Source organism: Pteropus medius, unplaced genomic scaffold (assembly GCF_902729225.1).
Source record: "Pteropus medius unplaced genomic scaffold, Ma_sr-lr_union100, whole genome shotgun sequence".
Taxonomy (NCBI): Eukaryota; Metazoa; Chordata; class Mammalia; order Chiroptera; family Pteropodidae; genus Pteropus; species Pteropus medius.
In genome coordinates, this window is record NW_024342473.1 from 8,387,922 (window position 1) to 8,400,943 (window position 13,022).

Sequence of the window (13,022 nt, forward strand, 5' to 3'; positions counted from 1 at the left end):
TATCAAATAAAATAGCTTAAATCTATGGGTACATGGTTGGTCACATATAAAGTGTTACAAAAGAATAAATGTAGGTCTTTTTCAGACTAATTTCCAGAATAAAGACATTTATTTTTTTAAATGCAGACATGAAAGAGTCTAGACATTTGGAAGAACTATGGACTACTTCCATTAATTTATTCAATACATATTATTTAAGACCCTCTATGTACGAAGCACCATTGTTTATAACTAGAATATCCCAACAGAGCTTAGGGCAGGCTATTTTCTTCCTGGAGACAAAAGCCACAGGCATGTTCTCCTTTTGAAAACATCCCTTGCTTCGCAAGACACCATTCTGAATAAGCTGTCCATGTGAGGGATCATTACCTAATGATCATATCAGGCCTGGAATTCAGAGTCCTGACTCCCTCAAAAAAAAAAAAAAAAAAAGTCGTAATTTTAGTATGTTAATTTTCCTTTGTATGAAATGGAAGTAAATCTTATTTGATAAAAACAAAATGTTAACTGGAAATTTTTATATAAATCTCTTTAACTTAAGACTCTAGGCCTCCTGATGCTTACATATAATATAACATATGTTATGGGCGCACATGCTCACACACACAAACACATGAACTAGTCATTAAAAATTACTATCTCTAAATCGCTACACATTTTGTTACCAATAATACATATTTTTTCTCTGCAGTTTGAAGGGATAGTCTGAGTTTATCAGTCAGGATATGCTAGGTTATAGTGTGGTAACAAACAACCCCCAAAATTTCAGTGGCTCAAGACAGTAAAGCTTATTTCTCACTCTTACTCCATGTCCATTACAGGTTGGTGGAGAGATCATCATTACTCTAAGACCCAGGCTTAAGAGTGCAGCCATCCTTTCTGTGCTTCTACTACTGCCATTTACCAAGAAATGTGCTTATTATATCCTGGTTCTTATAAGCTTCTTTCTGAAAATGATAAACATCATTTCTGCTCATATTTCACTGGCCAATGCAAAATACACGACTACATATAACTAAAGTGGACAGAGAAGGATAAGCCTACCATTAGTTGGAAAGGAAAACTGGAAATATTTATGACTAAGCACATGGATTACTGAACAAATAGCACATGCCTGAGATTGACGCTTAACTAAGCCCAATATCGACACATGACTATCCCAGAGAAATAGGCTTCCTTAGGTGATTCCTTACTCCAAGTTCTGAGCACCTATAATTAGCATTGGGCCATAATCATTTCTGATGAAACTTGGTAAGAATCTGATGAATAAAATAAAAGATACTCTACTCACAGTTTGTAGTAACGATAACAATTGTACTAATAACAGCTACGCTGCTGAATACTTACTATGAGTCAGGCACTATGCTAAATAAATATTCTACATACATTATATAATTTTCTCCTGACAATTTTGCAAAGTAGGTATTGTCATTATTATTTCCAATTTTATAGATGGGGAAAGTGAGGCATATGAAGTTTAAGCAATCTAAACCAAAGTCCTTTAACTACTATACTCTCCTGTGTAGAAAGCCTTAGAAAATTATATTTCTAATTATATTTTAGAATTGTTTTAAGACTTATAATAAAAGATAAGTCAAACAATATTTTTGCCTAGGAATTTTCACCTTTGCATACTTAAATTTTTTTATTATTTTAATTAACAGAAAATCTTGGAGCTGTTCTATATCAAGTTTTTTCCCAAAGGAAAAGAAAAGAAAACTATGAAATGTCTTTAATGCCTATAAACAGCAATATTCCCTAAGCGCACCATCGTGCATGAGTTTAAAAAAAGGATTAACTGAGTTCTCCAAGGAATGCCTCCTAAAATGACAAATTCTTTTCCTGTTTAAATTTTTTCACAATTTTTCTCACATGGTTCTACACAGATCAGATAAATACCTTTCTTAAACAGAACTCTGTTGGCAAAGCCTAGAAATTAACTTTACTTTCCTGTTTAAAAACGCAAATATCAGAGTAGGAAGGACTCAATAGTTTATTTCAGAAAAGGTACTCCCACCATTAATAGTTTGGTATGATGAGAATGCACAGGAACACACGTAGAGACAAGCAGTCAGAACACTGTAAATGAATGCAATTCCACTGAAATTTCCCCTTTTCACTACTGCTGCTTCACATATGTAGCCTCTGAAATACAACATCAGCATGGAAAGTTGGAACCAGAGAAAATGCAACAATAATGGAACTGCGTGTTGCCTCTAGAGTTGGAAAGTGAAAACCTGTTTTCAAAATAACTCCTAATCAAAAATTCCAGAGATTACTCATTTTTCTCATACAGGTGCTATAATCAACAAAATATGTACCTCTTTGGAGAAAAGGTTTTCATTTAAGTCTGACAGATACCACATACAGAACCTTAGCCTCTATAACTCATTTCTTGGTCCAGGGTAAATTTTATTAGATCAAATTGATTTAAGTGACCAGTCACGAAGACTCAATTTGATTTTCGTGTGTGTGTGTGTGTGTGTGTGTGTGTGTGTGTGTGTGTGTGTGTACATAGACATGTAGGGCTGGATGTCTAAATTAAATGCCATTCTTATTGCTTTATAGAACCTGATGTGTTTTATTCCGGAATAATTTGTTAAGAAGGTTCTCCTTTACTTAGTCTTGCATCAGCCATTTTGTATTTTCTTCCAGGATTCTTTCTCAAGTCTACCTAAATTGTTACCATCAACAAAAACAAGTTTTTGGTTTGTCTGTGTATATGAGTGTGTATTTTATCAAAGGGAAATGCGTGGAAACACAGTTCAACTCAAAGTTGTGTGATCTTGATAAGTGATTAAACCTTTTTGAGCCTTGATATCTTCACTTATAAAATGTGAATGGTAATAATGGCAGACTCTATTGGCTGTCTCCCTGATAACCATTAACCCCTTCTTCCTTGCTAACAGAACCAATCCTTTTTGCTGGAGTTTGGCAGTTGTGTTCTTCGGAAAGGCAGGGCTGCTCAGTGGTCTCAGGAGGAAACTCTTAAATTAGCCAATCACAGTGGGCCATCTGCCTAGCCACTAATAGATAAGTATGTGAGCTGGGAGAGGAATTCTGCTGGAGATAGCTTTCCTGTAACCTTAAAAAGAGTTTTATGAGAAGAAACTAGCCACTTCACTGTGCCTCTAGACATTGAAATCTTACCGTAATGCTGAAATCATAGTAGCCATCTCAGCACAGTGAGGAGACGGGCCTAACAGGGTAAATCAACCTGCAGAAGATGTCAGAATGGGAGGGAGGGAAGAATTTAGGTTGCTAAGAACATTGTTTAGCTAGGAATACCTAACTCTGGACTTACTCTCCTTTCAGGAGGTCTTGAGATAAATTTCCTATTGTTTAAGCCATTTTGGTAGGTTGTTCTATACTAGCAACCAAAAGTATCCTGATAGAAAAAATAACTGTTCTCATCTCATAGGCTTATTTTTAAAACTAGAGGAAAACTGTAACGTATGTAAAGTATCCAGCCACAGCGGCACAAACTGAATGCTCAACAAATGCTAGTTATCAACTTGGTTCTTGAAACATGCTGATCTTCACTCATTCAAACATGAGCCAGAGAGCTGGACTCTTGTGCGGTTTGGAGTCCTCTACGACTTTCCCCGATTCCCCCAAACAGAATTAAGGGTAGAAGTCACTACTTTCTCTATTTTATTCAACCAAGAGATAATACTATGTGCCTAAGTTTATTTTAAACGATAAGATTTGTGTTTAATTCAGACAACAAGCCTTGTAGTGCTGATTGCAGTGTAGGAAAATATAATTAAACAGAGTAGTCTTCCTGACTATCAAGTACTCAACAGAGCCACCAAGTGTTCTGCATTTGGAGTCTGCCTAGCTTAAATGAAAATTGCCCTCTGTAGATGAAATACATATTTTATAGATGATCGTACATACATGTGAAAAAAGCCACATTTCCTTGGGAATTTCACCTCCTTATTTCAGAAAGGCACCAGCACCTTCTGCTTAGGAACCCTTTCCTCCCACATCTTTACATAGCTGACTCCTCACCATAATATAGGTTTCAATTCAAATGTCACCTCCTCAGGGAGGTCTTCAGGGATTACTAACAAAAGTAAACTCTCCAATACCACCACCATCATACACACAACTTCTATCATTCGATCTGTTTCTATTTTAATCCATCTCAGCACTAATCACTGCCTGATATTTTCTTGTATTATAATTTGTTTCTGTCAGTGGGGTCCAATCCTGGCTGATTCTGATATAATTTGTCTGGGTTGAGGCTGGGACAAAGATATTTTTTGAAAGTATTACCACCTTCTACACTAGAATGTAAGTTCCAAAAAAACACAAAGGACTGGCCTAATTTATTCGTTCAAGTCCCCGTGGCCCATCAAAGGACATGTGGCACATTGCAGACATTCAGCTAAGGCCCATGGACAGACTAACCGTATTGTAGTTATGTCAGTATTTGTCTGTTTCCCTAGTAGTTTATGAGCTCTTAGTGGGCTCCTACAGTATCTAGCCCACTCTTCATAAAAGAATAAGTGATTCAAGAAAGTTCATTAAATAAATGAATGATAAAATTCATTTGTGAATTTAATTGTTCTCACACAAATAAATAAGTAAATTAAACAAACAAACAAACAAATAAATAAAGTGATGGATGTGTTAATTAACTAGATGGGAGTAATCCTTTCACAGTGTATCTGTACATCAAATCACCATGATGTACACTTTAAATGTCTTACAATTTTGTTAATTACACCTCGATAAAGCTGAAATTTAAAACAAATAAACAATAACAACAACAAAAAAACTTTTTGTGTCCTATAGAAGAAAAAAATTAAACAGGGTGTAGCCACTCCCCTCAAAAATCTTGCAAAAGAAAAAGAAATGCAGATTGCCATTTTCCACACTAAAATGTGCTAATTGCTGTGATGAAAGAACAAAAGATTTCTGAGAGGTAAAAACCGTTTCTTATTGGGGAGGGGAGGAAAGAAAGAAGGAAGGTTTATGGAAGAGGTAGCATTTGAACAAAGCCTTACAGGGTAAATGGAATTTGGCTATTTAGAGAAGCAAGACTGCGGGGTGGGGTGAGTGAAGAGTGGAAGGGGAAGCAGGAAATAGGAGAAGCAAGAACACAAACAACAAATTAGCCCAGCTGGGAGTTAGGCAAGCTTGAACTAAAACACCTGGCTGTCAACATGGAAAAGAGTAAATAGTGTCAATATATGGTTCCAATGACAAAACAAGGAGCTATGCAACTGGCTACACCTAAGATTGTTTGGTGAGGAAAATAATGAAATCGAGTTTTCATAATTGAGGGACTGGGAGAATGGGGTGTCATTAGTACTCATGGAAATGAAATGAGGAGCTGGTTTTGAGAAGTGGGGAATAGGGATGGTCGGGGCTGTTTTGGACACATGAGTTTCAGTGTCAGTGGGTTGGGTGTTCTGGCAAGTTTGCCAGAGCTCCATGTGCAAGTTTAGAGAGCAGGTGAGAGATCAGGATGGAGAATCGGTTTGGGGACTGACTCACACAGTGACAATGATTGAAATCACAGAAAGGGATTTGATCAAGGGAGAAAGAGAGAAATTAAATGGCAGCAAAGTAAAATCTTGAGAATGTGCATATTTAGAGCAAACTTGCAGTTAGTGGAGAAGTTGGGAGGCTTCAGAGAGGAATGGTGGATGACAGAATACGCAATCTCAAAATTCGCCTATTTGCCATAAGGATTATTTTGAGATTAAATACCACCCAGGAGAAATTCTGAAAACAGACCAGAAGCTCCCTCTTTTCTATGAGAAATTTACATGTACAAAAGAAATCTTCATTTGTAAAGGTGCCTCCCCCTCTTCTGTGCCTGGGAAACTAAATCACTAAAGACCCTTGTCTAAGGACTGGCACCAATTTATGTCTACATAACAATCTTACTCTTATTCACCATGCTTTTCCTGATCACCACCCCACAACTGGCCCTCCTCTACTTCCCTTTTTCTCTTTTGTCTTTTAGCTAATGATATTATTTAAACCTGAATTCCAAACCACCTTTGAGAGTTAGTCATTTTTCCCTGAGTATCTCCTTTCTATATGTGAGATATATATGTTAATAAACATCTGCTTTTTCATATTAATCTGTCTTTTGTTATAAGGTTCCCAGCAGAGAAATTAGAAGGATAAAAGAAAAACTATTTTTCTTCCCTACAGGTAGGAGAACAAAGTTAGTAGAGGTTAAAAAAAAGTCCAAGGGAAACTTTGTTGACAGCAGGGTTGTTTAATTTTTTATAAATTTATATGTGTAAACTAAGTGTTTGCAGGCAAAGAGGAAAGGGCCAATAAAGAAACCAAATATGCAGGAAGGAGATAGAATTATTCTCAGAACCTAGTCCCCTAGAAAATAAAAGAAAATGAAATGAAGAGTCCAAGTAGAGAGTTTACTTTCGACTTGGAAAAAAAAAACAAAACAAAAAACAAAAAACTTAATTTTACCTAGAAAGGAAGAAGAACAAATGAAGACAGGAAAATCTTGAGATGGTAAGGAATGAGGTTGAGGAAACCTGTAACTACATGCCTTATCAGAAAAGTAGAAGGTGAGTCACCTGTAATGAATAAGGGAGTAGGGACTTGGGTTTCATGGTTTTCACTGAAAATGCACAAGGGATAGTAAAAAGTGGAATAAAAAAGAAAGAAGAAAAGGACTCTCAAAGAACAGCAATGGCACTGCTGATGCTGCAATAAATCTGGAGTAGAACCCATCAACCCAGTCGCCAGACCCTCTCCATTAGCTCTGAGTGCCAGGTACCAGGGAGCAAGGAACATGGAAATGTCTGACCCCGACAACTGGGATGGCAGGGGGGCAAGGGAAGGCCAAAGGAATAGGGAGGAAGGGGTCAAGTGACTAGTTTTCCATTAAGAGCTTGACTGTTTACACATATTTGCCAAGAGATAAAAGGGCTTACCCTGTCTTATCTCAAACCTAAGTATACAGTGGTACCACTTCTAAGAAACATGTCATAACTAAAATTAGAGATGTTTGAGATTTGACCTCCCTCTTTTTTAATGTTTAATGAAGTCCTCTAGAGACCGTCTAGATGTTGAATCCTGTTAAATATAACTTGTTCTGTTTAACATAAGAGTTTTGGGGAGCCATATATATCTCTAATACTCTTACCTGAAAATCTGAATCTCATTTCCAGTGGCATCTTTACATTTGAACAAATTTGAACACAGAGACTCCATATTTACATAGGGTGTTAAATGTAAAAATTACCCTCATCTTTTTAAACAAAATAATTTGGTTTTACAAACAATTTTGAAAGTATAAACACTTTCTCTATTTCTTTACTCTATTATGGAGAAAAGTGAAATGGAGATTGAATTGGGAAGTGAGGTATTAATCAACTGCATGAGTTTGGACAGAAAATTTAAATGCTGGGTGGATTTCATCATCTGTCATGGAGGGGTAGATACAGACTGGGTTCATATCCAGGTCATTTTCAGCTCTACCATTCTCTGATGTCTTAGGCCAGGGACTAAGCCTTAATACAGCTCTGTAATTTCCCTCTTCCTTCCAGATCTACAGAACCAGGCATGGGTCCTCCTAGAATTTGTAAAATAAGCAGATTTGGAAAGTAAACTTAGTCAGGGGTCATTATCCTCCAGCCTCACTATTCCCGTACACACACACAGAGTGCATTACAAAAAGTTAACGTGCAATCATTCAGGGACGCTTCAAACCATTCAAGGTCAACATCTGCACCCACAGCATAAAGCTCAGATATTGTTCCTGTTCAAGAGAGTCCTCCCTAATCTTCCTGCCCAGCTCTCCTCGGCCCCATATATACCTTGCCTCACCAGGTTGGGAATCAGGAGTGAAATATGTTATGGAAAATTAAACACAGAAGGATTTTTTATTTTCAAATGTGAAATTTAGATTTGAATCTCATTTCATTAGAAGAAACCTGTTGTCCCAGAAATCTACTGTTGTTGTTTAACTACTGTAGCCCTTCTTTATCATTAATGCTCTCCATTAAAAGAGCTGACAGTAATTTAGTACTTTAGTATCTCCTCCTTTTTTCTGACCCTGCTACCTACTGGACATTTTTTTCCCTTCCAGTTGACTGGAAAGACACTGAAGCGACAGCCTCCCCAGTGCCTTCTTTGTAATAGCCTGACCACACTTGACCAGTGGGGTCCCCAGTGTGAACTGTCTACAATAAGGGTTTGAAATGCACTATCAAGTTCTTGATATCATCAATCATCAGGAGCTATACAGATTTTCTTTCTCCTTTTGATTTTAAAAGTTATTTTTGAAAAGTATTTTACTTGGACAGGAATAATACCGATGCATGCAGGAGATTAAACGCAAAGTTATAATCATGATCTTTATGGCACACTTTGTAAGACATCTCACCATTTAAAAATGTCTTTGAAAACAATCCAGTGTAAAAATGCTCAAAGAACTTGAATAAACATTTCTCCAAAGAATATATACAAATGGCCAACTGAGCACATGAAAAGACTAATCCTTAAGGAAATGTAAATTGAATCCCAAAGAGATACTAATTCACACCCATTAGTATGGCTACTATCAAAAACAAACTAACAAATGCCTCCAGAAAATAACAATGTTGGTGAGAATGTGGAGACAAAAAAGAACCACTGTGCACCGCTGGTGGGAATGTAAAATGGTACAGCTGCTGTGGAAAACAGTACTGGCAGTTCCTCAAAAAAGTAAACATAGAATTAGCATATGATCCAGCAATTCTACTTCTGGGTACTCAAAAAAGAAGTGAAAGCAGGGACTCAAACAGATATTTGCACACCCATGTGCGCATTATTCACAATAGTTAAAATGTGGAAGCAACCCAAGTGTCCATCAACAGATGAGTGAATAAACAAAATGTGGTATATACATACAATGGAATATTAAAAAAGAAGGAAATTTGACACATCATACAGCATGGATGAGCCTTGAAGACATTGTGCTAAGTGAATTAAGACAGTCACAAAAAGACAAATAATATATGATTCCACTTATATGAGGAATCTAGAATAGTCAAAATCATAGAGACAGAAAGTAGAATAGTGACTGGGGGAGGAGGGAACGGGGAGTTAATGTTTAATGGGAATAGAGTTTCAGCTTAAGATGAAAAAGATCTAGAGGTGGATGGTGGTGATGGTTGCACAATAATGTCAATATACTTAATGCCACAAAAAATGATTAAAATGGGAAGTTTTATGTTATATATATATATTTATTTATTTTACTACAGTAAAGAAAATGTCTCTTGGAACTTCTGAGGGAGTGGCAAAGATCAAGAATACGCTAATCTTTCCTTATGCCACTCAGGAAAAAAAAAACATCTGAGTACCTACTATGTCTCAGGCACTCACATATCCATACACAAAAACAAAATAAAAGTCAACAAAACAAAAACTACTACATTGGGTATGTACTATTAACCCCTCTTTACAATGAGGAAACCAAAGTTCATTAAGTTATCGTAAGAGGTCAAGTAGTAAGAACCAGTGGTAGGATTCAAAGGAAGATCTGCCTGACTCCCAAAGCCTGCCTTCTTTTCACTCCATGATTTTATTGTCTTCTACCCACAGTTGTCTTTTCGAACCGGCTTTCTGCTTTGACTTTTATACTCAAAAGTTGGGCCTGCTTTCTGAAGTAGTGTAAAAATGTCAGTCAACCCAATACACTCACTATGTGCCCACCATATGAGCCCCAGGGCTGGCCATGAAAGAAACATGAAAGAGTCATGTTTCCACTCACCCAGTGGCCATATGTGGAAAAAAAAAAAACATTCAATTAAAATTTCAGTGTTGGTTGACTCCCTCAAAAGCCACTGAGTACCCTGGGCAAAAGCATCATGCCTTTCAATACTCCATATAGCGAGAGTAAGTGTAAATGTTCTTATTTTACAGCATAGGAGCATTTTAATCCTTTTCCTAAACCTTCTACCATTATAGTTACTGATCTGCTGTTACTCACTAATGTGCTTCAAGCTGGAATTTAACAATTAAGGAAATGTTTTGTGCTGTGCAGAAAATAGGCACCTCTTAGTTGTTTTCTGACAGAGAGCAGGGAGCTGTCTTGATTCTCCCGTGCCTATGGGACAAGGTTTCATTTTCATACTCTTGTGTGAAACGCAGAGAGGAGGAACGCAGATTGTCTACACATCCCCACACAGAGCAGGGTGTTGGCATTATCTAGTGAATAAACCCTTCAGATGAATAAATACCAAAGGATGAGCTCCATTTTCATTCATACTGACTGGATTCCCAACTTTTTACTTCATTTAATGACAGGCAGCTCAGCCATAGAATGCCAGTTAGGGGAATTCTGGATTCAAGATCTCTCCTAGCTCTCCTCTCTGGGAAAATTATCTTTACATATTTACTTTAGGAGGCAAATGGGAAGTTGAACTATGGAATATGCGGTGTGACTTGTTTTGCCCACAGGTTTGATTAAACACAATGAATCGGTCAGGGGAGCTCCATGGTTTCAACACAAGCAATGTTTTGCCTCTTAGACAGCACTGGTTTGATTTAATAAGTAACCTCAGAAAACTAGACATTTTTTTTTTCCTTTGGTACCAAAATAGTCTTCTCTCAAAATGTGCTGCTGCTACACCAGAAATTTTGAGGAGCCAAACTAATTTTATAAAATGGCATTTAAAAAAACCCTTCACAATTGAGAATGATGATAAATGAGGAGGCATATACACTCTCTATGGAATATTTAGTGTTTAAAAAATTATATTTTAAGAATTTGTTAGTGTCTAAATACAACCTTTTTGTTATTGCTACTCCACTATAAGCAGTTCTTTCCTCTGAAAATTTATCTTCTTTTATTCTAAAAACTCAAGAGAAAACCTTTTATCAATGACCATTTATTGTTTAACCACACTTTCTTTTGGAGACAAAGCTGAATTTTTAAAACCAGCTACGCTAGCTACGCTAGGATATCAAACTCTCCTACACATCCTGCCAGAGGAATCCACAATCTCATTTCTTATCCATTAGACCTATTTAATGCACTTTTACATATCATTCATAAACACGAATAAGTCATGGTCCTAGATTCTTATTAAGAGCATCCACTGCTCAAGATAATCAAAGAATAAAAATCACCTTCTAATTTTACTATTTCAATCTATCTATGGTGTATACAGGTAAGGAAACAACCCAGCAGCACTTCTACATTTTGTCCCTCACTGAGGTTAATACACGTCTTGACCTAGAGATGAATAAAATCCATATAAACATTAAACCCACATATACACCAATATCTGATTCTGAACTAGTTAAACCCGCCACTCTCCTCTGAGAAAGGATGCAACTTTAGGATAAGACCTACTGGCAAATGGTAGCTGTTTCTGAGGTTATCCTGAAAGCAGCTGCACAGAGCAGAGGGAGGAAGACACCCTGTTTTAATGGTAAATACTGCCCCTCCATACGCAATTCCACCGCCTTTGTTGGCAAATTCTGAGTACAAAAGGATTTAATGCCCCTCTCCAAAAAAAGGCCAAATCGCAGTCAGTATGCTGCAAAAGAGAAGATACACGAGTGCAATGTGTAGGAAATATAATGCAATTGTTTTACACCACATACACACCTAAAACAGGACTGCAACACTCAGATGATCCGCCAACAGCTTCACAGCCCCAAATGATTTCAACTCAGCCTCGCTTTTCTTCCTGAGAAAACTATGCAAACCGCTCCTTACATTTACTGTGTTTTCTTGACAAGTCTCTAAAGTTAATGATAATCTTTTTTTTTTTAACAGAATGTGTCACAAATTTGGTCATTCTCAAAAGCCCTTCTCAAAGAACCCAGTCTAATCATTTCCCCCAATCCTGAAACAATGTCCCTAACTTCCCTTAGAAATTTCCTTTAAAACCGCAGACAATGGTCATTTTTCTCACTTAAAAAGGAGAGACATGAAAAGCTTTTCCTTTACCTCGGCTCTGAGGCTGGTCAGATAAGAGTGGCTCTTCTCTCTCCGAGCCGATCTGTGCAGGCGAGCTCCGCCGCAGCCCGCCAGCCCAGCCCAGCCCAGCCCAGCTCAGCAGTAGTAGGAGCTGCCCACGGAGCGGCGGCCGTTGTGTGTATGTGTAGCAGCGGCGCCTGCAGCCCAGGGACTAGTCCCCACCCAGCTTTGTTCATCGTTCTTTCTACAGGAAGCAGCACATCTCCCACTTCCTCCTCTTCTTGGTAGCTGTGAGCTGCTTTCTTCTTTCCCTCTCATTCCATTTAAGGGCTTACTCGTAGTTTCACCTTCTCCTGGGCTCCTGACACTAATTTGACTTGAATCCTCTTTACCCCTTTGTTCCAAGTCCCTTTGCTGCTGTCTTTTCCTTCCTTCCCTTTCTTCCCTCACCCTCACCTCCACCACTGCTTCCAGCAACTGCCTCATCGGCCCCCTTTCCAGCACACACTCTGATTTGTTAGCCTGAACTTGGCTTGTTGTTGTTGATACTGCTGCTACTGTGTTGTTTCGTTTTTTCTTGTTTTCAGTCAAGAGCCCCTGGCCAGGTTCTGGCCCTCGGATCCAGCACCAGCTTCAGTAGCTCCTTCTGATTTATAGACCCTCTCAAATTGGCTATCAGGGAACTTGCAGCTTCTTGCTGCAGCATTTTTCTCTGGGGCCAACATTCCGAATGGCTAATTTCTTCGAGGTCTCACTACCACTGAGATCTTGCTTAACCCATATAACTCAGAAGAGAATGGCCCTGATAAGTATTCTTGTGCCGCACAGGAGCTAAACCGAGTCCTGCAATGCTACCTGTTGCCTAACAATGAAGAGTTCCAAGATCCTTGATGGTGGGGAGAAGGTCCTAGATGCTATATAGTCCTAGCCCAGAAATAGAACCCTCTTCCCCTCCCCGCCCCCACACTGATAGAACTGAAAGGACCCTCATGGCCAGCCAGTCCTTTGGGGGGTGGGGGGGTGTAGTGTTATGGATAAAGGTAGAGACTAGGCAGTCTGTCCACCGGAATTTGAATCCAACCTGTTATTACCAACTGTATCAACTTGG

At 38.2% G+C, this 13,022-nt stretch overlaps 1 protein-coding gene across 3 annotated transcripts in view; it reads right to left on the reverse strand.

Annotated features, from left to right (window-relative positions):
- Positions 1-12,107, reverse strand: part of GNG2 (G protein subunit gamma 2) — a 103,378-nt gene extending 91,271 nt beyond the window's left edge. Inside the window, exon 1 of one of the 3 annotated variants that reach the window (XM_039865128.1) lies at positions 11,945-12,107. The gene's annotated coding sequence lies outside the window, so the exon portion shown is untranslated. Of the gene's footprint in view, positions 1-11,599; positions 11,691-11,944 lie in introns of those variants that run through there. The other 2 variants (XM_039865126.1, XM_039865127.1) reach the window with 2 other exon arrangements.
- Between the last annotated feature and the right edge of the window lie 915 nt (positions 12,108-13,022).